We start from the raw sequence: 12,946 nt of genomic DNA on the forward strand, positions 1-12,946 counted from the left end.
GTAGAGATGGGGTTTCACCATGTTGGCCAGGCTGGTCTCGAACTCCTGGCCTCAGGTTATCCACCTGCCTTGGCCTCCCAAAGTGCTGGGATTACAGGCGTGAGCCACTATGCCAGGCCCTGGGAGCTATTTAGCTCTTCAAGGCTCCACAGGGGAGGACAGGAGAGAAAAGGTTTGGAAATGACTGTTGAGTGAACCTCCCCAAAGTGTCTTCCCTAGTAAGCAGACTCTGACTCAGCCTCTGGTTTCAGTTTGGCTGTCCCTTCCTCTTGGAAGCCTTCCTTGATCCCTCACCTTTTTAGGACTAATTTAGATGTTTCACCATCATAGTGGTCTCTGAAGTTTTCCCTAGTCATGAAGTTATTTACTGACTCTCACCTTGAGGTGTGTGTTAAATCAAGCCCTTCAAGAAAAAATGGGAAAATATGTATGGCCATGGTAAAATACATGCACAGATCCCTCCTCCACCCTACGAAGCCTCCCTACCCCATCAGCATTTTACCTGGTTTTTTTTTTTTTTTTTTTTTATCAAGTCTATGTGCAACCTCAAAGTGGCCATGGCTTCTTGGGGGAGTCCCTACCACTTCCCTGAATTGAATAAACTCCCAGGAAAGCACTGGCAAACTTATCCCAACATTTGTGCCTGTCAAAATCCTGTCAATCCAGACTGGCCACTCCCAGCCTCTTTGTTTTATTACTACTTAAAAGCTTTAAAAATCCCCTCTTTGGGGGGGGCAATCTGTAAGATCTGTAAGCAGGTAAGATCTTGGACTTTGGAATGCCTGGGTTCGATTCCTGACTCTGCACTTATCTGATACATGGCTTTGGGTGAATCACTCCGCCTCCCTGGGCCTCAGTTTTTTCATCTGTAAAATGGGGATAATAACAGCACTTACTTCTCAGTGTGGTCGTGAGGTTAATTCATCTTGGAAACCCTGTCACATGACAGGCACTCACTCCACATTGGCTGCATTTATTCCCTCTGAGCCCTACTTCCATCTACTGCTCCCGCCAGTCCCCTTTCTCCTCTCTTCCTCTCCAAACTCAGTCAGTGAAATGCCTAATCCAATCACTGCCTGAATCAGTGACGATTACATTTCCTGGGAATATTTACAGTCAGGTGAAGGAGCTCAAGCAAGAGTCCAAATAACTAGAAAGCAGCAGCTGACATGGATTGCACTCTTGCTCTGTGCCTTGCATGCGTTAGTTGGCGTGTTGCTTGCTCACACCGGGTTGTTTCATTCTTCCCACATTTATAGACGAGGAATCTGAGTCTTGGAGTGATTTGTAAATTTATAGTGTTCCAGCAGAGGTTGAAATGCAACTTTGGCAGCCAGGCATAGTGGCTCATGCCTATAATCCCAGCAATTTGGGAGGCTGAGGTGGAAGGACCGCTTGAGCCCAGCAGTTCAAGACCAGCCAGGGCAACATAGTGAGAGCCCCCTGCCACAACCATATCTACTAAAAATAAGAAAAAAATATTAGCCTGGTGTGGTGGTGTGAGCCTGTAGTCCCAGATACTTGGGAGGCTGAGGTGGGAGGATTGCTTGAACCCAGGGGTTCAAGGCTGCAGGGACTCGTGATTGCACCACTGCACTCCAGCCTGGGTGACAGAGCGAGACCCTGTCTCAAAATAAAAACAAACAAACAAAAAAAACCAACAACAACAAGTTTGTCTCATTTAAAGCTTGGGCTCCTAACCATCATACTAAACTGTCTTTATTATGGTTGGTCAGCCCCAGACGGGCACAAGACATTTTGGAGTTCAGAGGTGGCAGAAATCTCAACTGATTTGGGGGTTTCCAAAAAGCCTTCATGGACACATAAAACCCAGCTTGGAAGGTGGAGAATATTTCATCAGGTGGCTGGAGGAAATATAGGGATTGTGGGAAAGGCTTTTTGGATGCATGGAACAGCAAAAGCAAAGACACAAATTCTCAAAGCGCAGGACAAATTTTGAGGGGAATAATGGTTAGGAATATAGGTTCTGGCATTGACAAAACCCTTGGTTTAAATCCGAGCTCTGTCACTACTAACTGTGTTACTTGGGTTAAGTTGCTTAATTTCTTTGTGCCTTAGTTTTCTTGCCTGTACAATGAGAATAACAGCAGCCCCTTTGAAATGGTTTAGCAGGATGAAATGAGATGATGCCCAAAACCTCATACAGTGTAAGCACTCAGGAAGTGCCATCTATATTCACTACGTCACACAGGCTGGTGACCTGCATGTCACCTGCTCCCAGGAGATCAGGACGAGAAGAACAGAGGAAACAGCTTTTGAGTTTTCTCTGCCTTTAGGTAAAAAAAATGGAAGCACTTGTTCCTCTTGCAGCAAATGACAGCATGAATCATGCTTTATTTATCCAGTCTCTTCCAGTCTGCCTTCTGCAACGTGCCAGCATTAGCAGAATGTGCATAGGAACATGACCATTAAAAAATGAACACTCCAAGGCCAGGCGTGGTGGCTCACACCTGTAATCCCAGCACTTTGGGAGGCTGAGGAGAGAGGATCACTTGAGGTCAAGAGTTCAAGACCAGCCTGGCCAACATGGTGAAACTCCATCTCTACTAAAAATACAAAAATTAGCTGGGCATGGTGGCATGCGCCAGTAATCCCAGCTACTCGGGAGGCTGAGGTGGGAGAATGTCTTGAACCTGGGCGGCAGAGGTTGCAGTGAGTTGAGATTGTGCCACGGCACTCCAGCCTGGGTGACAGAGTGTGTGAGACTTCGTCTCCACAATAAATAAATAAATAAATAAATAAATAAATAAATAAATAAATAAAAATAAAAATGAACAAACACTCCAGTATGGGCAACATAGTGAGACTTCATCTCTACAAAAAAAATTGTAAAAAATTAGCCGGGCACGGTGGCACAGGCCTGTAATCCCAGCTTCTTGAGGGACCGAAGTGGGAGGATTGCTTGAGCCCAGGACGTGGAGGCTGCAGTGAACCGTGATCATGACACCACACTCCAGCCTGGGTGACAGAGTGATACCCTGTCTCAAAAAACAAAACAAAACAAAAACACTCACCTTGAGTACTAGTTTACAAATATTTGGCTTCAGCAGATATTTCAGACCCTTGTCTCAGGGAGAAACTTAAAGGTTGATTTCTGAAATAAATTATACAAGCTTAATGTCCATCCACTACCCTTTTACTGGTCACTAACAAGACCCCAGTGCTTGGGCCAATGGGGGAGGGGAAACCAGGAGAAAAGAAACAGGGTGTTTTGTGTTTTTTTAAGTTCACATTTTCCTCCTTGTGGAGCCAGTTGGAGCGTGGTCAACAAATTGCTTTGAAGGACCTGAGACACCTCAGTGGGTCCTTCCCGCACCGTCTTTGTGTTGGTAAAAATCAATGCTGACTTCCACCACCATCCCTTCTGCCCTAACCCCGCTCCCCGCTCCCATTTCCCCCTAGGAGATCTAAGGAGAATTTAATCCATATGGTTTTGATTCCCTCACTCATCAAAATGCAGTTTTCCAACAGCCATTTGATCTCCAAGATGTGATGTGAGTGTCTTTTTGTATTTTATTTTTTCCCTTAGAAAAGAAAAGCTGATGGTTTGCCAAAAGAAAATGAACTCCAAACTCTTGGGGTCTGAACTGGGTTCAAGCATCAGATCCAGGGGAGCCCAGGGGGATGCTGCTTAGTCAGGGGCCTCAAATGTTCTCTGCACAAGCCAGGTGAGTCTAAGCAAAGTGGGGGCACTTCCTCTGCTTTCCTTTCTCGCGTGTGTTCGTGTGTGTGTGCGTGTGTGTGCGCGTGTGTGCGTGCGTGTGCGTGCGTGTGCGTGCGTGTGCATGCGTGTGTGTGCATGTGTGTGTGCGTGTGTGTGTGTGCGCGTGTATGTGTGCGTGTGTGCATCCATGTGGATGTGGGCATCCTACCCACTCTTCTATCCTAGAAACTGAATAATAATGACCATGTATTAAGTACTTCCTGGGGTCCAGGCTCTGTGCCTAGACTGATTGACTGATTGATTGATTGATTTTTTGAGATGGTGTCTTGCTCTGTCGCCCAGGCTGGAGTACAGTGGCATGATCTTAGCTCACTGCAACCTCCGCCTCCCAGGTTCAAGCAATTCTCCTACCTCAGCCTCCCAAGTAGCTGGGATTACAGGCATGTGCCACCATGCCCGGCTAATTTTTGTATTTTTACTAGAGACAGGGTTTCACCATGTTGGCCAGGCTGGTCTCGAACTCCTGACCTCAAGTGATCCGCCCACCTCAGCCTCCCAAAGTGCTGGGATTACAGGCTTGAGTCACAGTTCCCGACCTGTGCCTGGATTTATGATCTATGTGCTTTATGTAAATGCTGGAGTCTTTATAATCACCCTTTGAGGGAGGTGCTCCTTCCCTCCCTGCCTCCCTCATTTCTTTCCTTCCTTCTTTCATTCATCAAATATTTATTGAGCATTTATTATGTGTCAGGCGCTATTCTAGGGTCTGGAGACAAAGTGGTGAACAAGACAAATTTCATCCCTGCCTTTGTGAAGCTTACATTCTAGTTCACGTGCAATTAAGCAAATGAGTAAGACGGCTTGAAGTAGTAATCAGTGTTATGAAGAATATAAAAGAGGAAGGTGGCAGAGATATTGTGATCTGCTCAATTTAGAATGAGTGGTCAGGGAAGGCCCCGCTGAACGGATTGCTGAATGACACCAAGGATTCAGCTGCAAAGATACAGGAGGAGCGAGCTCTCCTGCAGAGGGAATAAGAGGGGGCAGAGTCCCAAGATAGGAGCACCCTGAGCACGTGCAGGGGGCGAATAAAGGCCAGCAAGCTGGAACAGAGGAAGCAGGTGGGTAGGGAGTGGAGTCCACATGGTGAAGAAGGAAGCTGGGTTAAGCATGGAGGGCATTGCGGCCATGGGGAAAGCCCCTGGAGTTTTAGGCAGGAGAGGCTGGGATCTGACTATGTGTTTACACCATTGCTCTGGGGGCTGGCTAGGGGAGAGGTTGAAAGGGCCGCGACAGGATAAAGAAGGAAGGAAACTGGCCAGGAAGCTGCTGCTGACCTCAGGGTATGGTTCTCCCTCTCCATCACGGCTCAGACGCAGGCAGACTCAGATGAGTGTTAGAAGTGAAGCTCACTGCCCCACCCAACTCCACTGCTTGGTAATAGAACTTAAGGAACTGAGTATTTTTTAAGGGGTTCTTGTCACAGTGGTGGTCCAGATGGAAGTTCGGAAGTAGGAGTCTAGATGTAGCAGGTGGGCTTGCTGACAGATTGAAGGTGTTGGGGAAAAAGAAGAGAGACATGAAGGATAGCGGGTCAGTAGAGGCCTGAGCAGCTCGTGGGGTTATGGTCCCCATTTTCCAAACAAGAAAATGGAGGCCCAGAGAGGTTGAATACCCTGACTGAGATCCCATAGGAAGGGGCAAAGTCAAGACTCCAGCACAGGACTCTGTCTTTTAAATCTGGTCTCTGAATTGTGCTTTCCCAACTCATCGATACGCCCCTAGACCATGCTGAGCATTGCACCCAGAGGACAAACCCAGCACATTTCCTCCCCCAGACATCATGGTGGCTTCTCGGGATCTTTTAGGCCCTCCTTCCCCTTCCTGGGGGTACAGCTCCCTCACAAGAATGCACGTACAGCCGGGCACAGTGGCTCACGCCTGTAATCCCAGCACTTTGGGAGGCTGAGCTGGGCGGATCACTTGAGGTCGGGAGTTCGAGACCAGCCTAGCCAACATGGTGAAACCCCATCTCTACTAAGAATGTAAAAATTAGTCTGGGCATGGTGGCTCACGCCTGTAATCCTAGCACTTTGGGAGGCCGAGGTGGGCAAATTGCTTGAGCTCAGGAGGTTGAGACCAGCCTGGGCAACATGGTGAAACCCCTTCTCTACTAAAAATACAAAAAAAAATTCACCAGGCATGGTGATGCGCACCTGTAATCCCAGCTACTCAGGAGGCTGAGGCATAAGAATCACTTGAACCCGTGAAGTAGAGGTTGCAGTGAGCTGAGATCGTGGCGCTGCACTCCAGCCTGGGTGACAGAGCGAGACTCTTCTCCAAAAAAAAAAAATGAATAAATAAAAATACAAATACAAAAATAACAATACAAAAATTAGCTGAGCATGGTGACGTGTACCTGTAATCCCAGCTACTAAGGCTGAGGCAGGAGAATTGCTTGAACCTGGGAGGTGGAGGTTGCAGTGAGCTGAGATTGTGCCACTGCACTCTAGCCTGGGCAACAGAGTGAGACTCTATCTCAAAAAGAAAAAAAAAAAAAGCACATTCTTTTTATTTCAGGGCTTTGCTATTTTGAAATGCGCAGAATACACATACCATTGCTTTTCCTTTTACTGATTTTATTTTCAATTATTTGTTTGTGTCTGTTGTCTACACAATAGGAGTTTACTAAATATTGTTGATTGACTAAATGTCCTAATGCATGCTGTGATGTTTGTTTAATGGTATAGAGCTGTAGAAAGTTTTCATTCATTCATTCATTCATTCCCTCAATCATTCATTCCTGAATACTATCCCTGATGTTATGCTGCACATTAGGGGCTCAGAGAAGAACGAAAGCAAACCTCTGTCCTCAAACAGCTTCTAATCTGGTTAGGTGTGAGTGGAGTGAGCATGTGTGAGTGCAGAATATGGACAGGTGTATAAATAAATACTTTCAATACGATGTGTGTACAAATTTTGTGAGTACATAAAAGAGGGACTTTTGACTCTTGGGGAAGTTGGGAAGGTATGGATTTTATTAGAGATGGCTTCAGGGAAAGCGTCACATTCAAGCTCAGATGCAAGGGACAAGGGGAGGAATCCTCTAAGAACAGAGTGGAAAACTGAAGGGGATTGTGTTGGGAGGCACATTTTCTACCTTTGCAGCCCCTTCTCCAAGTTAAAAAGGTCAGGATAGATGGGAACAGCTGCGGGAGGCGAGTGGGAGGAGATTACTGACATGTCCCCAAATTCTGTGGCTTGGCGAACTTTGGGATTCCTGTAGCCAGTTTCTGGGCTGTGGAGGTTCCCTGGTCCATATTTCTGCTATTGATGACTGTTGATAAGGTATTGATGACTATGGCAGACATGGGCTGTTTTTTCCCCAGCATCCTGTGGCAGCAGCCCTCGTGCTTCTATAGGATCATCCCTTTTCCAGTCTCAGTCCTTGTGGTGTAGGGGAGGGTCAAACCCTGCTCCCATTGGGATATTCCATTCCCTTGGCCATAGTAGCCCTGTGATCCACACCATGCCAATCAGGGCCCAAGAGACTCAATGCTAGGATTTTCATTTGAATTACTGAAGCAGTACAATCCTGCTTTTCTGCTGGATATGATGCTGGATGGAGTGTGGTCCAAGGAGCTGTTGGCAACCACTGGGCAACTACATGAGGCTTAGAATGAGGCCAACATCAAGCGAGTACTGTCAAGACACAGAGAGGGAAGCTGGTTCCTGGTGACACCCTTTGAGCCCTGAATCAATGGATACCTGAAGCCAGCCTTATCCTAGGACATGAGCTAACAGATTGCCTTTTTAGCTTTAGCCAGTCTGAGTTGGATTTCCTTTAGTTTGTACTGGGCAGAATCTCAACTAATACCATGGCCCATAACCCTGTGAGATATCATTGCTTCAGGAAAACCTTTTCTTTTTCTCCTGGAAACTTCGGTCTTAGAATGCAGAGGAGGGATGAAAGTGGGAGTTTTAGGCATGATGGCGAGGAATATAGTTAAGAGGGGCAGAACATATTTGCCCCTGATTTTCGATCGCTGGTGCTATTCTCACTGATGTCGATCACCTTAGTGTCACTCAGTGGAAGGATTTACTGCAGTGGTAAATTTCAATGGAAAGAGTTTTGTTATTTCAGCACAAATTTTTATTGTTAGTGGTGGGGACTTTTTATAGTTCTGTTTTTACAAATCAAAAGTAATGGTTAAAGTAGTCACTGCATTAGAATCTATTCTGATTTCAAAGGATCCTAGAAGTCACCTAGTTCAACCTCATTAAGCCTCTGGTTCTTCAACAGTAAAACTGAAATCATCAGAATATGCACCTCATGGGGGCATGAGCTGTCATGTATGTTAAACTCTCATATAGACTTGTATTTACAACTCAATAGAAATAGCTTACTTCCAATAATTTGGGTAACAGGAAATCATCTCATTTTAGAGGATCTAAGCAGTACTTCTTGACAAATTTATATATTTTAAATATGTAAATGGTTTCATGGTTCTCTCTGGGCCTCAGTTTCCCCATTTGTAGAAGAGGGGTAATAATGGTACCTAATTCATAAGGTAGTTGTTGAGGATTAAGTGAATAAAGCCCAATGCTCCCCCTACCCAGTCACTCTCCACTTTTTTTGACCCTGCTCAGTGTCTGGGAGGCTGATCTGACTCAGGTGGGTTGCAGTCGCGGGGCTCCACTGCCCTCTGGTTCTGGTAGGTTTCAGCCTATGAAAAACATGAGGCTGGAGCAGGAGAGCGGTGACTCTGCTGGGGTCAGCGTGAACTGGCCATGTCTTTTCACCAAAGGCCCTAGCTCCTGGTGGGGAGCCTTCTCCAAAGGCCCTGGTAAAGGCTTTGTCTCCTTGTTGCTTCAGTCTCAGAGGTTGTCAGCTCCACTGTCACCTGTGTTTTCTCTACATCTCACCCACACCTTTGCAAATGGTCTCTCTATTGAGCTGTTCTCAAAGCTCCCAATTCGAGTGCACCCCTCTGCTTCTGCTGGCCGCTGACTGATTCGCTCCCTTGATAAGACCCAGGACAGTGCCTGGAACACACTCAATGCAGTCCCTACTGTAGTTATTTTGTTATTTACAAAGCAAAAAATCACATGCATGATGGATATGTGGTTTGACCATCAATTTCATAGTTCGAGGTCTTCTTTTCTTAATCAGATGTTGTGGTTTTACTTTCATGAATTAGGAATGGCTTTGATGAATGACTGACCCTCCCATTGAAGTGCCGCCAGAAAGAATGGGTTATGGGCACAATCTCCAATGCCCAGTCATCACATTACACTCTTAGTCCTCCAGTATTCTCATCTCCCCTTATCGTAACCCTCAGGACTCAACTATAACCCAGGAGGTTTCCCACTTGTACTAATGTAAATTAAGCAAACTCAGATACACCCTTTTGGTAGGGTCCATGGATGTTGTAGATTGAAAGTCTGTATTTCCCCTAAGTTCCTACATTGCAGTCCTAACCTCCAAAATGATGATATTTTGATGTGGGGCCTTTGGGAGGTGTTTAGGTTTATTTTATTTATTTGTTTGATTTTTGAGACAGTCTCTCATTTTGTGGCTGGAGTGCAGTGGTGCAATCATAGCTCACTGCAGCCTTGACCTCCCTGGGCTCAGGTGATCCTCCCATCTCAGCCTCCCGAGTAGCTGGGACCACAAGCATGGTGCCACCATAGAGATGGGGTTTGCCATGTTGCCCAGGCTGGTCTCAAACTCCTGGGCTCAAGCAATCTTCCTGCCTTGGCTTCCCAGAGTTCTGGGATTACAGGCATGAGCCACTGTGCCCGACCATGATTAGATTTAGATGAGGTCATGATGCAATGAGTGAGGTCTCCCGATGCAATGAGTGTCCTTTTACGAATAGGAAAAGGGAGCAGAGTTCTTTCCCTTTCTCTCCACCATGTGAACACACAGTCAGAAGGTGGCTATCTGCAGGTTAGGAAGAGACCTCTCACCAGGGAACCAAATGGACCAGTGCCCTGGTCTTGGACTTCACAGCCTTAAGAACTGTGAGAAATAAATATCTATTGCCTACGCCACCCAGTCTATGGTATTTTGTTATAGCAGCCCGAGCTGACTAAGACGATGTAAATATTTCGTGTGCATAAGAATAACGTGAACTCTTCTGCCCTAAGAGCTCACTGTGGGCCAGGTGCTGGGCTAAGCACGCTACATGAATGACCTCATTCAATGACCACAGTAGCATGTATGACTACTTGTATTAGGAATTGCCTTTAGTTTTTAGAAAGAAACCAGGAATAACAATGATTTAAAAGATAATTTTTCTCACACACACAAAAAGCCAGGAGCTTGGTAGCCATGGGCTTAATAGTAGCTCTGTGGTCATCACAGTCTTGTGCTCTTTTTGTTTTTTAGTGCAGGTGTTCTATCTTCAAGGTTACCTCATGCTCCAATGTGGCTGCTGTAGCTCCAGCCATTATGTCTACATTTCTGACTATGAAGGAAGGGAGGAAGGCCAAAAAAATTGTTTTAAGTGCCAGCTCAACAAATCCCCCTTTATGACACTTTCCCAGAAACCCCACCCAACAACTCTGCTTACATCTCATGGGCCAGAGATTGCTCTCATGGCCATACCTAGCCATGAGGTGGGCTGGTCAAGGTAGTCTCTTGGCCAGGCTCACTGCAGTGCTTAGTAATGCCAAGGTTCTGTTCCTTAAAAAAAAAGGGAAATTAAGATGAGGCAGGTGGTTTCTGCCATAGGACTGCTGTTGTCCTCGTTTTACCAATGAGCAACATGAGGCTCTGAGAGTCAGGCGTCTTGCCCGAGACTACATCAATAGTAAGATGGAGGCTGCATTTGGATGGATGTCTGCCCGACTCCAGTCTTTATTTACTAATGATAAAGTTTGCCTAAGAAGAAAGGCAGGAAGCGAAGTAGGCAGCCACGTGCAAGCTCACATGTTTCCAATGCTGCTTGACGGGCACCCACTGAATGGGCCAGAGTTTTAATCCATCTGGCTTATGTGCAAAACTGACTCACAGAAGGCTTTCCAGAGGGCACTGTCACATAGATGGAGGACTCTCTTAACTCTGGCTTGTCTCTCGTTCCCGGTAGACTGTAGGCGTTGAGTGCACTGTCATGGGCACTGTTGTATGCCCAGTAGCCAGCACGGGGCCTCGCACGTCACAGGGACTCAATAAGTGTTTGCTGAATCCATGAAGGGAGTGAATGAGTGAGTGAACTAATGAACTTGGATATGGCTGACAGTCATGAAAGCCAGCCAACTTATTTTTCTTGGATGGCATTTACCACCAGCTGACCAATTATGTTGAAACCATCCCTGAAGAGGTAAAATTTCACTGAGAAAACCACCCATTGTCAACCACGAGTCCCAGAAGTCTCTCTCTGTGAAAAATAGCATGTGTGGCCCCCATGAGACCTTTTTTTTTTCCTAGTAGATTCTCTGAATATCCTTTTTTTCTGACTGGGCTATAAAATGCATTGAGAAATTATGCTAATGCTAGTATCTCTCCAACCAAGTCCTACTGAGGATTGAATCTATTTTTCAAAGACAAAACTGAGTTTTAATTTAGTGCCCCCTTGACATTTTCCCTTTCAAGCACATGAAGGATGCTTCTGCGGAGGGAGAGGTCTTGGGAAATCTTTCACGGATGGCTACGCTTCACGCCTGGGTGGAGTAACCCTCAGCACGCCAGCTTTCAATTAGAAGTAAATAAATGGAGACAGCTTTGCAGTGTGCCCGATACTCTGAAAGATCAACCCCGGGGCTCGGGGCTGCCTTTCTCCCGCTGCAGCTAAAAATGTTCATTTACATTTTTTTGGTGTTTTCTGAGCAGCTTTAATGTGCCAGGTTTAACCTTTAAGGCCCTCCCCCCTTCTTTCTGCTGCTTCTCCCCCAACCCCTGGCTTTGAGGATGCCACAAGCCTTGAAGCACTTGAAGGAAACAGCTGCACCCCCTCTCCACACAAGTGGATTTCCAACTGAATTATTTAGATGGAGGTTTGGCTTTTGTAGGATCATGTAAAGGAGTCTTTCATTTCCCCATCTGTGATTGTCATTCTGTTTGGAATAAGGGCAGCTGGGGATGTCTCTCCTTTGCCCATTACATCGTAAGGCAGAAGTGGATTTGGGGGCCTTGGGTTAGGATTGGGGATAGGGGATGTCTGGGGAGGGACTCTTTGCTGTGCCATTCCTCCACATTTGGAGACCAAAGGGGAAGACCTTGGCGTCATTTTGAGATTCTTCTATTAGGGAACTATATCCATTAGTTATTGCTGCAAAGCAAATGACTCCAAAACTTGATAGCTTAAAACATCATTTACTCACCTTTAGCTCACAATTTTGTAGGTCAGCAATTTGGCCAGCCTCAGCCAGGCAGTCCTTTGGGTCTGTACTGGGCTGGTCTGGTCTCAGATGGGCATGATCAGCTGCCAGGTTGGCTTGTGATGGTCTCAGCTGAGATGACTAGGGCTGTCGCCATCCAGCAGGCCATCCTGCTCTCGCACGATGAGAGCTGGGCTGAGATGACTGAGGTTGTCACCGTCCAGCAGGCCAACCTGGGCTTGCTCACTTGGTGGTGGAAGGGTTCCAAGAGCAAGCACAGAAGAGCACGACGTCTCTTGAGGCGTCAACTGAGAACTGGCACCACGTCACTTTTGCTGCATTCTGTCAAAGCAAGTCACAAGGCCCACCCCAATTCTGGGAGTAGAGAAAATGGCTCTACCTCTTGATGGGAGAAGCTGCAAAGCATTTTGGCAATTTTTGCAATCAACAACAAGGAGTGATTTTCCAAATCTGCTTCTCAAGGCCTAGGGCTTCCATGGAAAAGCCACAGGGGCCACTGTAGGTTCAAGATTAAAGTTTGGGCTATCCTCTCGCACCTTTAACCCGAGGAACTCACTTTTATCTGCAGAATATATTGGACTTCCAAGTAAGATCTCACTTGAACAAAGGTTGCCATGGTTAAAAGACATTGAATACCAATTAGTTAGAAGTAATTGTCAGGCTCTCCCTACCTGCTTCTGACCTCTGTGACTCATAGAATTGCACTTCCTGTTTTCTGATAGAAGAGAACTAGTGCCAAGAAGTAGGAAGATTCTGGCCTTGCTCATTCACTCATCAGTCACTGCATCTCCAATCCTCATACAATCTCAGTGTTCTAGGCTGCGAAAAGAAGTGGAAGACAGTAATGCATAGAAGAGTTCAAACTAAAGCCAGGCTTTCAGGGTTCAGCTTCCTCAGTTGCAGTGTGGCTATAGG

The 12,946-nt window shown here is 46.3% G+C and overlaps 1 long non-coding RNA gene across 1 annotated transcript in view; it reads left to right on the forward strand.

The window, feature by feature from the left end:
- LOC134761002 (uncharacterized) overlaps window positions 1-12,946 on the forward strand; it is a 98,464-nt gene that overhangs the window by 51,042 nt on the left and 34,476 nt on the right. Inside the window, exon 5 of the long non-coding RNA XR_010139182.1 lies at window positions 3,551-3,689. This is a non-coding gene — a long non-coding RNA (uncharacterized LOC134761002). The remainder of the gene's footprint in view (window positions 1-3,550; window positions 3,690-12,946) is intronic.

This window comes from Pongo abelii, chromosome 2 (assembly GCF_028885655.2).
Source record: "Pongo abelii isolate AG06213 chromosome 2, NHGRI_mPonAbe1-v2.0_pri, whole genome shotgun sequence".
Classification (NCBI taxonomy): domain Eukaryota; kingdom Metazoa; phylum Chordata; class Mammalia; order Primates; family Hominidae; genus Pongo; species Pongo abelii.